Source organism: Stomoxys calcitrans, chromosome 4 (assembly GCF_963082655.1).
Source record: "Stomoxys calcitrans chromosome 4, idStoCalc2.1, whole genome shotgun sequence".
In the NCBI taxonomy this organism is placed as follows: domain Eukaryota; kingdom Metazoa; phylum Arthropoda; class Insecta; order Diptera; family Muscidae; genus Stomoxys; species Stomoxys calcitrans.
Genome location: NC_081555.1, coordinates 25,325,740 through 25,339,074, shown reverse-complemented (window position 1 = coordinate 25,339,074; position 13,335 = coordinate 25,325,740). Strand labels below are relative to the sequence as shown.

The following is a 13,335-nucleotide window of genomic DNA, read 5'->3' as shown; positions in this document are numbered from 1 at the left end:
GATACATCGGCAGCTCTAAAGGCAAAAAAGAATGAGAGCGTTAACGATCGTCGTGTTAAAAAATGCAAATCTGCAAACAATTGCCAAAAATCAACACGCAAAAGTTAAACAATTTTCAACTTTAAAGACTACAAACATTATCTGCATGTGGCAGCTCTGAATTAAGCTCTCTTTCAAACGTCAAAGGTGGCAATTTTTAACTTTTCCGCGTTGCTTTTGTGAGATTTGTGTGCGGAGTTGCATTTTTGAAATGCGACGCTCAAATTCACATATCAACGCGATCATTATGTTTTTGCCTTAAAAGTTACTTGTTAGATAACAATATAACTAGCCTTCCGTCCTTTCCATTCCCGCATATGGTTGGCAAATAATGCTGTTAATCCTTTGGTATGGTAGGCTTGGCAAATAATGAAACATCTTCCATGCAATCTTCTCGATAATAATTTTGGCAGCATTTAGTATGTGGGGCCTGGCGTTGTTGTTTTGACGTCGTCGATTTGGCTGAAATTTATTACGAAGTGTTTTATTAAGAGTCCCAAGAATTGTGCGAAGTTTGCTCTAAAACGTTGTATAATCCGATATTACTCCCATACAAACCGTCCCCGTGATTCGACATCTGGATGCCGCAATTGTCGCCCGATTTAGCTGAAATTTGCACCTAATCAAACACCATTCATGGTAAAAATTTTAGAAATCCGTCTATAATCTGATACAGCTATATATACTGATGTCCACATAAGTCTTCTAGTTTAAATTTTTGCTTTATTTAGGAGAAATTTGGTACATAAAGTACCTATAAGCCAAGCCGTTTACCTAAGAACTTTTTGATAGTTTTTGTAGCAGAATCCATGGTGCATGTTTTTACTTGTTTTTATTACCGCTGTGCTAATTATAACTAAATAATATACTCACAAAAATTTGCAAGAAAAACCAATCTACAGAATTGCAAATAAGCAAGTCATGAATTTCTTTAAGTGAATAATACAACACCAACATGTATGAACGTCTAATGGCATGGTACATTTAAAAAATCTGTAGCAGAAAAAAAGAAGAAAAACCTTACAACCAAAATCGAAATCATTAATTAAACATTTAAATAAACCGGATCAAAGATTTTTATGACCGATAAAACGAGAGAGAGAGAGTAAGAGATAAGATGGGGCAAACGCAGATGTCATATAAGAGATAACAGTGACGCACAAAAAAAAGCGGATATCGTAGTTTTTTGTTTTTTGGTAGGGAACTGGAATGACTGACTTATGGTTTTGAAAATAATTTATGACTAATAAAATATAAATAAATTTTTTTAAACAAAAAATAGGTTAATGAACATTTGCAAATTGTGTTTATATTTATGTTATATTCCCTTTGATTAGTCGAAATAACGTAGCAGAAGATGAAAGGGTTGCCAACTTTATAAGACATTTGCATATAAAATCTATGATTTATAAGCTGGTTCGAGGGAAGGATATTTTTCACTTTGGTAATATCTCTTGAATCAGAAGAACTATGACATAGTATGACACAGTACTGAAGAAGAGTCTCTCTAGCTAAAAATCTATGGCAGAAAAAAAAATAAAATCCCTAACAACCAAAATCGAAATGATTAATTAAACATTTAAATAAACCGGATCAAAGATTTTTACAGCCGATAAAACGAGAGAGAGAGGGAGTGTGGGAGAGGCAGTGTGGGATAGGGAGGGAGTGAGAGATAAGCATGGGGCAAACGCAGATGGCATAGAAGAGATAACAGTGACGCACAAAAAAAAAAAACGGATGTAGTTTTTTGTTTGTTTTTGGGAGGGATCTGGAATATGCTTATAATAAATCTAAGATAACTTTTGCTGATTTATTGTTTTGAATAAAATTTATTACCAACAAAATATAAATAAAGTTTTTTAAACAAAAAATAGGTTAATGAACATTTGCAAATTGTGATAATGTTTACGGTATATTGCCTTTAATTAGTCGAAATAACGTAATGTAGCAGAAGATGGAAGGGTTGCCAACTTTATAAGAAATTTGCCCATAACATCTATGATTTATGAACTGGTTCGAGGATGTTGACTTTGGTATAAATGTCAAGTCTCTATGACTATGTGCCGATCCTAACTAACCTAAAAACTGTTTAATCAGATGAACTTGTGTTTCCTATAGCATTGCTGAAGAATCTAATTAAATATTATCATTAATGATTTAGATTCCTTCTCAGAGACTCATACAAAACATACATAACTCCTCTCTAAAATCATTATACAGTTCCAAAAGCTGGACTCTAAGGTGCTATTACTTGACATGTGATTTACATATGTGCTGTTACTTTTTGTATCCAAATGCATTTCTTTATGTTCGTCAAACATGGGCTCTAATCGGCATGTATTTTACAAAAATGATATTGCATATTTATCCCAAAATCCATTTTTCATATTAATCTTTTCCTATGCATCAATCGATGCGTACAACTTTCAGAGTTGCCACATCTGAAAATACATATCGTCTAACAACACCTTTAGAAGGAAAACAAACACACATTCTTGACACAAAACTTTGTTTTGTTAAGTACAAATCTAGATTTTATGATTCGTTTTATTTTTCTTTGTTTAAGCTTTCCGTTCTAAATTCAAAAATGAGCACAAATTTTCAGCAGGCCACAAGTGACAAAATTGTTTGTGTATTAAATTTTCATTGACCTCTTTATTGAATATCTTCAAAAATTCTATTGATCAATAGTACTCGACATGCATTTGGATTTTTGATTTTGTTTCTGGTACATAACATGAACAATGAAAGCGATAACAGTGGCCATTTCAAAAAAAATACAATGAAACCGCCATTGTTTATATATTGTGGTCAAAAAAGTAATTATTTTAATCGAGTATGCGAGCTCACATACTCTTACTCACACACACAGCCAACACTTACTAATTGAACAAAAGAAGGCGGTAAATAAGTCGTCAGCAACATTTCACCACACACGAAGTGTAATCTCATACTCTGGACAAAAACAACAATGGCTGGGCGCTTAAATATGGTCCAATATTTATGCTGATTATAATGCGCTGTCAATGATGTACTCTTGCAAGATGTTGATAATAACTTACAATACAATTAATGTCACGCGACTTCATTGTGGTTTTTGCTTTGCATATACGTGTGTGTGTGTGTTTGTTATAAAGGAATAATAAGACTTTGTAAATGGTTTTGTAGAAAGGCAAAGAAGACAAAGAATTTTAAAAAAGCAGTCAAAACTGAAAATTATTAACAGTTCATTGTTACGACCCAGTTTTTCGCACGATTTTATTTAGGTAGGCTACATATTATAAGAGTGGCAACAGTGCAGCCACCTCTTTAAGTGGCAACCATGCGCACAGCTGATTCATATAACAGCAAAGGGACAAAGAACAAGTGCAACCGTATCGCAGAGGTTAGCATGTCCGCTTATAACGCTGAACGCCTGGGTTCGAATGCTGGCGGGACCATCAGAAAAAAATTTTCAGCGGTGGTTTTCCCCTTCAAATGCTGGCAACATTTGTGAGGTATTATGCCGTGTAAAACTTCTCTCCAAGGAGGTGTCGCACTGCGGCACGCAGTTCGGACTCGGCTATAAAAAGGAGGCTCTCTGTTCCTTAGTGGAATGTTCATGGGCAAAATTTGCATTTTACAAGTGCAACAGCAAGCAAAACAACAGTATGTAATTATTGAGATGAAATGAGTTTGTTATTTACTGAAAAGTCTCACTAAGCACTAAGTCGCCATTGATCCGAGTGCGCAGGTTCGACGCGGCCCTTGAAGCCATCACATCTAATATGGTTGAAAAGTTTTCTAACCAAAGACGAAACGCGTGCCATAGTGGTTGGTGTGTGGGTTGCGATCTCTTGCTTTCCTTTTCCTTTTGAAAAGAAAATCTCCCATCATGAACCCTGCATCTCCGATCATTGAGCTCGTCTCGAAAGAGAAAAAAAAATTGTAAAATTTAATGATCTTCGCCCTAACAGGCAAAAAACTTGGAAAATGAAAAATTCGGCATAGCCCGGCCAGGATTAGAACCTGGGCACACGGAGCAGCAGCGAGAGTCATTGTCGTTGTCTTAGCGTTCGAAGCCATCAATACAACTTCCAACAGATGCACAAAATCATGTGTAGTACGGAAGAAGTGTAATTTGTCACAGAATAAGTGTCTGTCATTACACAAAAATACATGCATTGGCAAAATTACAGCTAATAGACAGGGTTGTCGAGTGTGGTTAATGTGGTAATTGTAACATAGATGCGTTTTCGCTTATAATACGATTCAAATACAACATACCAGCTCACGGCCATTGAAGCCATCACAACTTATATTATTGAAAAGTCTTCTAACCAAAGACGGAACGCGTCCCATAGTGGTTGGTGTGTGTTGCTATCTTTGGCTTTCCTTTTCCATTTGTATCTCCGATCATTAAACTCGTCTCGAAAGAGAAACAAATAAAAATTATAAAAAATATTGTCAAAATATTATTTGTATAGTAAATATTGGGATTTAATTTTATAAAATTTTTACAAAATTTTAATCAATACAAATTTCTCTTAATTTGTTTTTCGACATTATGCTGTTATGACAGTACTATGGGTCGTATAAGTTATTAATATTAATTATGCACACTAATGTACCGATTTCATTTGCTGTTACTTTAGGAGTTGAATTAAATTACTAAATTTGCCAATAAGTTTTTATAATTTTATTTCCATTGAAAATTTTGCAAAAATTTTATTTTTATAGAAAATTTTGTTTTATTTTTATAGAATATTTTGCAAAAAAAAAATTTCCGTAGAAAAATTTTGTAATTTTTTTTTCAATAGAAAATTTTTTATAATATTTTTCCTATAGAAAATTTGGTAAAAGTTCTATTTCTATGGAAAATTTTTTTTTTCCTAAGAAAATTTTTTATAAAAATTTTATTTTAATGAAAAATTTTGTAATGTTTTTTCAAAGAAAATTTTATAAAAATTTTATTTCCATAGAAAATTTTGTAAACAATTTAGTTCCATGGACAATTTTAAAAAATGTTTTCTACGGAAAATTTTATTTTTTTTTTATTTATTTTATTTTACATATTTTTTTATTTTATTTCCAAAGAAAATTTTATAAAAATTTTATTTTCATGAAAAATTTTGTAATATTTTTCCAAAGAAAATTTTATAAAAATTTTATTTCCATAGAAAATTTTTTGTTTTATTTTGTTTCATGGAAAATTTTTTAAAATTTTTTCTACAGAAAATTAATTTTTTTTTTCATTTTTTTTATTTTTTTTTTTTTGTTTTTGTGTTATTTTAAGTTTTGACTCTTTTTTTTATTTTAAAAACATTATTTTATTATCTTTATTTAAATTTTTTATAAATTTTTTATTTTATTATTAATTTTATTTTTTGTTTTTATTTTATATATAAATTTTTTTAATTTTATTTTAGATATTTTTTTATTTTATTTCCTTGAAAAATTTTGTAATTTTTTTTCCAAAGAAAATTTTATAAAATTTTTTTTTCCATAGAAAATTTATTGTTTTGTTTCGTTCCATGGAAAATTTTGTAAAATTTTTTCTACAGAAAAATTCATTTTTTTTATTATTTTTTTTGTTATCGTTTTTGTTGTTGTTTTATTTTAAGTTTTTACTCTTTGTTTTTGTTTAAAAACTTTATTTTATTTTCTTTATTTAATTTTTTTATATTTTTTTTTATTAATTTTATTTTTTGTTTTTATTTTATATATATATTTTTAATTTTATTTTATATATATATTTTTAATTTTATTTTAGATATTTTTTTATTTTATTTCCATGAACATTTTTGTAATTTTTTTTCCAAAGAAAATTATAAATTTTTTTTTTTCCATAGAAAATTTAGTCAAATTTTTTCTACAGAAAAATTCATTTTTTTTTATTATATTTTTTTGTTATCGTTTTTGTTTTTGGTTTTTTTTGCTTTTGTTTTATTTTAAGTTTTTACTCTTTGTTTTTGTTTAAAAACATTATTTTATTATCTTTATTTAATTTTTTTATAATTTTTTTTATTAATTTTATTTTTTGTTTTTATTTTATATATATATTTTTAATTTTATTTTACATATTGATTTTTATTTTATTTCCAAAGAAAATTTTGTAAAATTTTATTTCTATGGAAAATTTTTTAAAAATTTTATTTCTATGGAAAATTTTTAGTATAGTTTTCAAAAAAAAAATATATAAAAATTATATTTCTGTAGAAAATCTATGTTGTAAAATGTTGTAATATTTTTTTGCACAAAAAATTTTGAAAAATTTGGTTTCCATAGAAAATTTTGTAAAAATGCTATTTCCATAAAAAATTTTGTAAAAATGTTATTTCCATAGAAAATTTTGTAAAAATCTTATTTCTAAAGAAAATTTTGTAAAAATGTTATTTCCATAGAAAATTTTGTAAAAATCCTATTTCTGTAGAAAATTTTGTAGAAAAATTTGTTCATAGACAATTGGGTCAAAATTTTATTTCCATTCTTTTATTTTTTTATGTTTTTCGTATTTTATTTTATTTATTGTTATTTGTTTTTTTGTATTTTATTTTATTTATTGTTTTTTTTGTATTTAATTTTATTTTATAATTTTTAATTCTTTTTTTTTAATTTTATATAAGATTTTAATTTTATATAAATTTTTATTTTATTTAAATTTATTTAATTTTTTAGTTTTATTTAATTTTTTTGTTTTAATTTTTTTTTTATTTATTTTTTATATTATTTTTTTATTTTTTATATTTTTTTTTTTATTTTTTTTTAATTATTTTTTTTTAATCATTTTTTTTTTAATTATTTTATGTTTTTATTTGTTTTTGTTTCATTTCTGTTTTATTTTATATTTTTAATCCATTTTTTAATTAATATTTTTATTATTTTCTTTTAATTAATTTTATATTTTATTTTACATTTTTTTAATTCAATTAATTTTATATATTGTTTTTATTTTATATAATTTTTTTTATTTTATATAATTTTTTTTATTTTATATAATTTTTTTTATTTTATATATTTTTTTTTTTTTTTATTTTTTGTTTTTTTTTATTTTTATATTTTATTTTTTTATTATTTATTTTATTTTTTAATTAGTTTTTATGCTGTATTTAATTCGAACAATAGAAAATTTATTTAAAAATTTTATTTATTTTTAACAAATATATCAAAATGTTTTGTCTTAGATATTTTCTTTAATTTTTTTTTGTAGAATATGTGTTCGAAATTTCATTCAACACAAAATTTTTTTTTTAAAATTTTATCACAATAGAAATTTTATTTCTATTCGCAAAACTGTTACAAAAATTACAATTTTCTTAATTTTTTTACAAAATTTTAAGATTATATTTCGATCACAATCAACAACAGCCACCAAATTTATAAACAAATATTTTTTTTAACAAATTTACAATATGTTGTAGAACTGACCATAACTTACACCAAATTGCAATGCCTCATACATCATCATGTTGCTGTCGTTTAAAGTGCATTTCATTCGTTCAATTTTTGTTTAATGTAAAATTAACATTGTAGTTTTTAAACAGGTAAATACCAAAGAAAAATTGTATTAATTAAATATTAGCACTTAAGCATGAAATATTTTCAACTATCTATATTAGAGATGGCAATTAAAATGCAATAATTTTTCTTAAGAAATAAATTTTTATATGCAAGTGAAGAGATATGATTTATAGTTCGCTCGTTCATTCGTTCCATGCACAAAGATGATGAAAGAGATAACGTATAGAGAAAGACATAATAAATTTTGCAAATAATATAACATGCAATTATTTGAATATTTATTATTGAATTTAGTCGTCATTAGCAGCAGCAGCAGCAAACAGTCTTATTGAATTATGCAAACACTTGGTGTTTTAAGTACGCACAAAATTTTGTATGAAGTGTATTTTTGGTTTTTTGAAAAAATGTTGTGTTTACTTTTTCTTTTGAGTCTTCTTTTTTATAAATAACTAATATTGATTTATCTATTTTTAGTCAACACTCCCAGAAATAAGAAATTAAAAAATAGCGTAAACAAATCTATAACAAAAATGTCGAATTTGTTTTTTTTTTAGAAAAATATACCAATGAGCAAATATTTGGTTTTCAAATCAATGAACATGCTCATCATCATTGACACTTAACGAAATAGAAATTCAAATAAGAAATTTGAATATACTAGGTATATAGAAGAAAAATGTTACCATTAGAAAGGTAACAACGTGCAAATCATCAAATCATCGATTTGGCTGGCCCACATCACACACAGTGTTCAAGAAACGTCAATGTGAGAAATTCAAAAAACTACAAAACCGGGAAGCATTTCAAAGATGTGAACTTTGCCATCAAATCTATAAGAAGGCCAAGAAAACTGTTGAAATGCATGAGCATTGAAAGGTTACATAGAAAAAACTTTCACAAAGATTAATTCTCAAAGAAGAATTGAATTCTGCATTGAAAAGCAGAATAAAAAATAAAAATTTTATTTCTTGCTGCTGTTGTAGAATTTTGGTTTTGAGTGAAGAGAAAACTAACGAAAGAGACTCGTTTTCCAACTTAAAATAAAATGTTGAGAAATTTTTCTATAAAATTGAAATTTTAAAAACATTTTTAGTAAATTTTGTAAAAAAACTACAATTCTGACATTTTCTACAAAAATTAAGTATTGACAAAATTTTCTATAGAAATAAAATTTTGACAAAATTTTCTATAGAAATAAAATTTTGACAAAATTTTCTATAGAAATAAAATTTTGACAAAATTTTCTATAGAAATAAAATTTTGACAAAATTTTCTATAGAAATAAAATTTTGACAAAATTTTCTATAGAAATAAAATTTTGACAAAATTTTCTATAGAAATAAAATTTTGACAAAATTTTCTATAGAAATAAAATTTTGACAAAATTTTCTATAGAAATAAAATTTTGACAAAATTTTCTATAGAAATAAAATTTTGACAAAATTTTCTATAGAAATAAAATTTTGACAAAATTTTCTATAGAAATAAAATTTTGACAAAATTTTCTATGGAAATAAAATTTTGACAAAATTTTCTATGGAAATAAAATTTTGACAAAATTTTCTGTGGAAATAAAATTTTGACAAAATTTTCTATAGAAAAAAAATTTTGACAAATTTTTGTATAAAAAAAAATTGACAAAAATTTTCTATAGAAATACAATTTTGACAAAATTTCCACAGAAATAAAATTTTGACAAAATTTTCTATGGAAATAAAATTTTGACAAAATTTTCTATATAAATAAAATTTTGACAAAATTTTCTATATAAATAAAATTTTGACAAAATTTTCTATATAAATAAAATTTTGACAAAATTTTCTATAGAAATAAAAAAATTTTGACAAAATTTTCTATAGAATTAAAATTTTGACAAAATTTTCTATAGAATTAAAATTTTGACAAAATTTTCTATAGAAATAAAATTTTCACACCACCTCCAAATATTAATCGTCATGACATGACAAGTCGATCTAGCCATGTCCGTCCATCCGTCTGTCTGTCGAAAACCTGCTAACTTCGAAGGAGTAAAGCTAGGCGCTTGAAGTTTTGCACAAACACTTCTTATTAGTGTAGGTTAATTCAGATTGCAAATATAAACCGATCTTGGGTATTGTCTTCTTGAGCCTCTAGAGGCGCAATTCTTATCCGATTTGGCTGAAATTTTGCACGTGGTGTTTTGGTATCACCTCCAACAATTGTGCTGAATTTGGTTCAAATCGTTTCATAACCTGATATAGCTGCCATATAAACCGATCTCCCGATTAGACTTCTTGAGCTTCTAGAGGACGCATTTCTTATCCGATTTTGCACATGTCGTTGAGTAATGACTTCCATCAACTGCGCCAAGTTGGGCCTAAATCAGTTCATAACCTGATATAGCCGCCATATAAACCGATCTCCCGATTAGACTTCTTGAGCTTCTAGAGGCCGCAATTCTTATTCAATTTGGTTGAAAATGTGTATACGTCATTTTGGTATGACTTCCAACAACTGTGATAAGTATGGTCTGAATCAGTTGATAACCTGATATAGCTGCCATATAAACCGCTCTCCCAATTTGACACTCTGAGCCACTAGAGGTCGCAATTTTTACTCGATTTGCTTGAAATTTTGGGGATAGTATTTTTCTATGACTTCTAACAGCCATGAGAAGTACGGTCCATATCAGTTGATGTTGCTTATATATATATTGAAAAAGTCATTCAAAGAACTTGACACATGCGATCCATCGTGGATATTCGGCCCGGCCGAACTTAGCTAGCTTTTACTTGTTTATTTTAATATTTTTATTACATTTAATTTAATTTATTAAAATGTTAATTTTCATTTTAAAGTTTTTAAAACAATTTTTTCGTAATTTTTATACCGACCACCATAGGATGGGGTTATACCAATCTAGTCATTCCTGATATAGCTCCCATAAAAATCAATCTCCCGATTTGACTCCTTGAGCCCTTAAAACTGCAATTTTTGTTCGATTTGGCTGAAATTTTGCATGTAGTGTTCTGCTATGACTTCCAATAACTGTGCTACGTAAGGTCAACATCGGTCTATAACCTTATAGAGCCCCTACAAACTGCAATTTTTCGATTTGGCTGAAATTTTGCATGTAGTGTTATGTTACGACTTCCAACTACTGTGCCTAGTATGGTCCGACGCTGCCCATAACCTTATATAGCTCCCATACAAACTGATCTCGCAATTTTTGCCGCAATTTTTGTTCGATTTGGTTGCAATTTTGCATGCGGTGTTCTGTTACAACTTCCAATAACTGTGCCAAGCACGGTCCGAACCGGTCTCTCGATCATCCTTGTTCGGTTACTAGAAACTTTAATTTTTGCTGGTTCGACAGATGTTTGGTTTATAGAATAAAATAATGCCCTTCAACTAAATTTATTTTGTATAAAGCAGAATCCATGCTGGTGGGTTCCCAAGATTCGGCCCGGCCGAACTTAGCACGCTTTTACTTGTTCCAGTTATTTTTATTCCCCGGTTCATGGGGTTGTATGATTTATTTTAATTACTCATACCACACGGTGGACATCCATTTAAGTTTTCTAAAAGCGTCTAATGAATTGTTTTACTCAAACTAATAATTTAATCAAATTAGCACATTAGATTCCCTCATTTGTTAATTGATTTTCATGATGTGTGCAAAATGGTTCATTTTTTTTTTTTAATTATAAGCTTATGAAATATTTTCATGCCACTGTCCTCAACTGTTTGTATCAACAAAACTTGCCATTCAAAATAAATTGATTGACGCCTTTTCATGTGCCAGCCATAAAGCAAATATTTTCTTCATTTAAATATTAGATCTTGTGCGAAATTTTGAGTATATGTCCATTTAGCAAATCCATCATAAAAAGTTGGGCACAGACATGACGTTTGTCTAGCTGAAAAAAAGAGAAAGAAAAAAAAATGGAAACACATGTGGACAAACAGCATGTGTAATTTAAATAATTATCATATATATGAATTCAATTTACCCGAGAGCCGATATGGCAAGAAAGAAGCAAACAAATAGAGAAGGTGCTAATTATAACTATTTTTAAAAAAATTTCAAGAAAAAATATTCCTATCAATAATTTGATGAACTAATTGTATGAAGGCACTGACTGTCATAGTAACAAAATGATAGCAGTAATCACATGATATCAATTGATATTTTATAAGCAAATAATAAAAACGAAGGTAATACAATTTCATTAAAATGCCAAACAAGCTCATTTTGATGACTTGCAATTCTAGTCTAGGAGATGAAGCAAAGAAAAAAAGCCATTGTACTGTCTTCTCTTTGCCAGCAGTCATTATTTTGCAGCAGCACCTGTTAATTCTTAAACATCATTGCAGGCATGCATTGCAAAGAATTAATTCATTAAATTGCAATTCACTCATTTCATTTTGAGATGATTCAACCATATTTTCTTTTGACCCCCTAATTCATGGCTACGCCTCTGATTGATTTTGGTTGGCTGATTTTTTCGGGTTTTTTTCGAAATCATTGATCGAAGGCGGCAACTACCTTAACATGAGTAAAATTAAATTGTTCAAAATAAGATAGACGAAAAAAAATAAGAAGGACAGACAGACTATTAGATGGATGAACAGACGGACAATGGGGCAAGGAAAAAAAACAGAGCTGCTGCCAATTAAAAATCGGAAGAAAATTTTGAAGCTAAACAACAACATTAGGCATTAGCTATTGCCGTTTGCTGCTGCATCAAAAGTCAGACGCGAAGAACTGCTGTTGCAAACGTCTCGTGGCTTATCGAACATTTGCTTTGATTTTTACAATGTGACAACTACATTTTTTTTCTTATACGATTTTTTTAGAATCTCTGCAAAATAAAAATTGCACGGTAGCCATGCAATTTATATACGCTTCAAATGAGGGTCTCATGCAAAATCTTTGGCTAGTATTGAACTAGTTTCGTACAAACGTTAAAGCAATTAACCTCTCAGCCATAGAAGAAAGAAAAAAAAAATATTCAAAAAAAGAAAAAACGCGTAACCTTTACAAAAAAAAAAAAAAAATAGTAATAATAAGAAAAAAATAATAAAAATTATTTCAAGCATTTTCTTAAAAAAAAAAATTTTTACAATATCTAAATTTTGTTAAAAAAAAGGAATATTTAATCCCCTTAAAACAAAAAAGTTCACGTAATCTTTTTTTTTCTAAACAACAAAAAAAAATCGCAATCGTGGATACCTTAGAGATCGATACACAAACGGCCTTCAAAGCGAATCAATCAACGGGACGGCCGCGTAAAGTCATAAAAATCATACGCAAGAAAAAGAAAAATGACAGTGGCGAAGATTCAAACACGGCTTCGGATACCCGTAAGAATTCCTTTTCCTCATTGCGTTGCTTCGACAATAACAATGATAACAACCATAATAATAACAATAATGATTCGGACACAAATCTAACAACAACCGTTCCGAAATTCAATAGATCGGCTTCATGCAACAATGTGAGACGCATTGTTGTCAAACGCATTGTTCGACGCAATAGCAGTGTAGTGCGAAAACCCAGCTGCAGTGATATATTTGAAGCCGCTGTTATAAACAGCTCTACGCCTCCGCCACAATTTCAAGCTGAGCCTTCGAAGCCATTGCCGGTTTACACCACTCGTTCTTTGCTTCCCAAACCGCCACAGCCTACAAAAAATTCAACAAAGATAACAATTGCTTCTTCTTCATCGTCGTCATCATCATCATCATCGTCGTCGTCCTCCTCCAAATCTTCGTCATCGTCAAGCAGTTCAACATCTACTTCAAGTTCATCCT

The 13,335-nt window shown here is 28.2% G+C and overlaps 1 protein-coding gene and 1 long non-coding RNA gene across 4 annotated transcripts in view; one reads left to right on the top strand and one right to left on the bottom strand.

Annotated features, from left to right (window-relative positions):
- Nucleotides 1-13,335, top strand: part of LOC106082908 (cyclin-dependent kinase 11B) — a 76,315-nt gene that overhangs the window by 16,392 nt on the left and 46,588 nt on the right. The window lies entirely within an intron of this gene.
- Nucleotides 11,019-11,676, bottom strand: LOC106082910 (uncharacterized). The gene is made up of 2 exons (XR_001220569.2): nucleotides 11,532-11,676; nucleotides 11,019-11,438 (listed from the first exon to the last, which is right to left on the bottom strand). It is a non-coding gene; the product is annotated as an uncharacterized LOC106082910 (long non-coding RNA).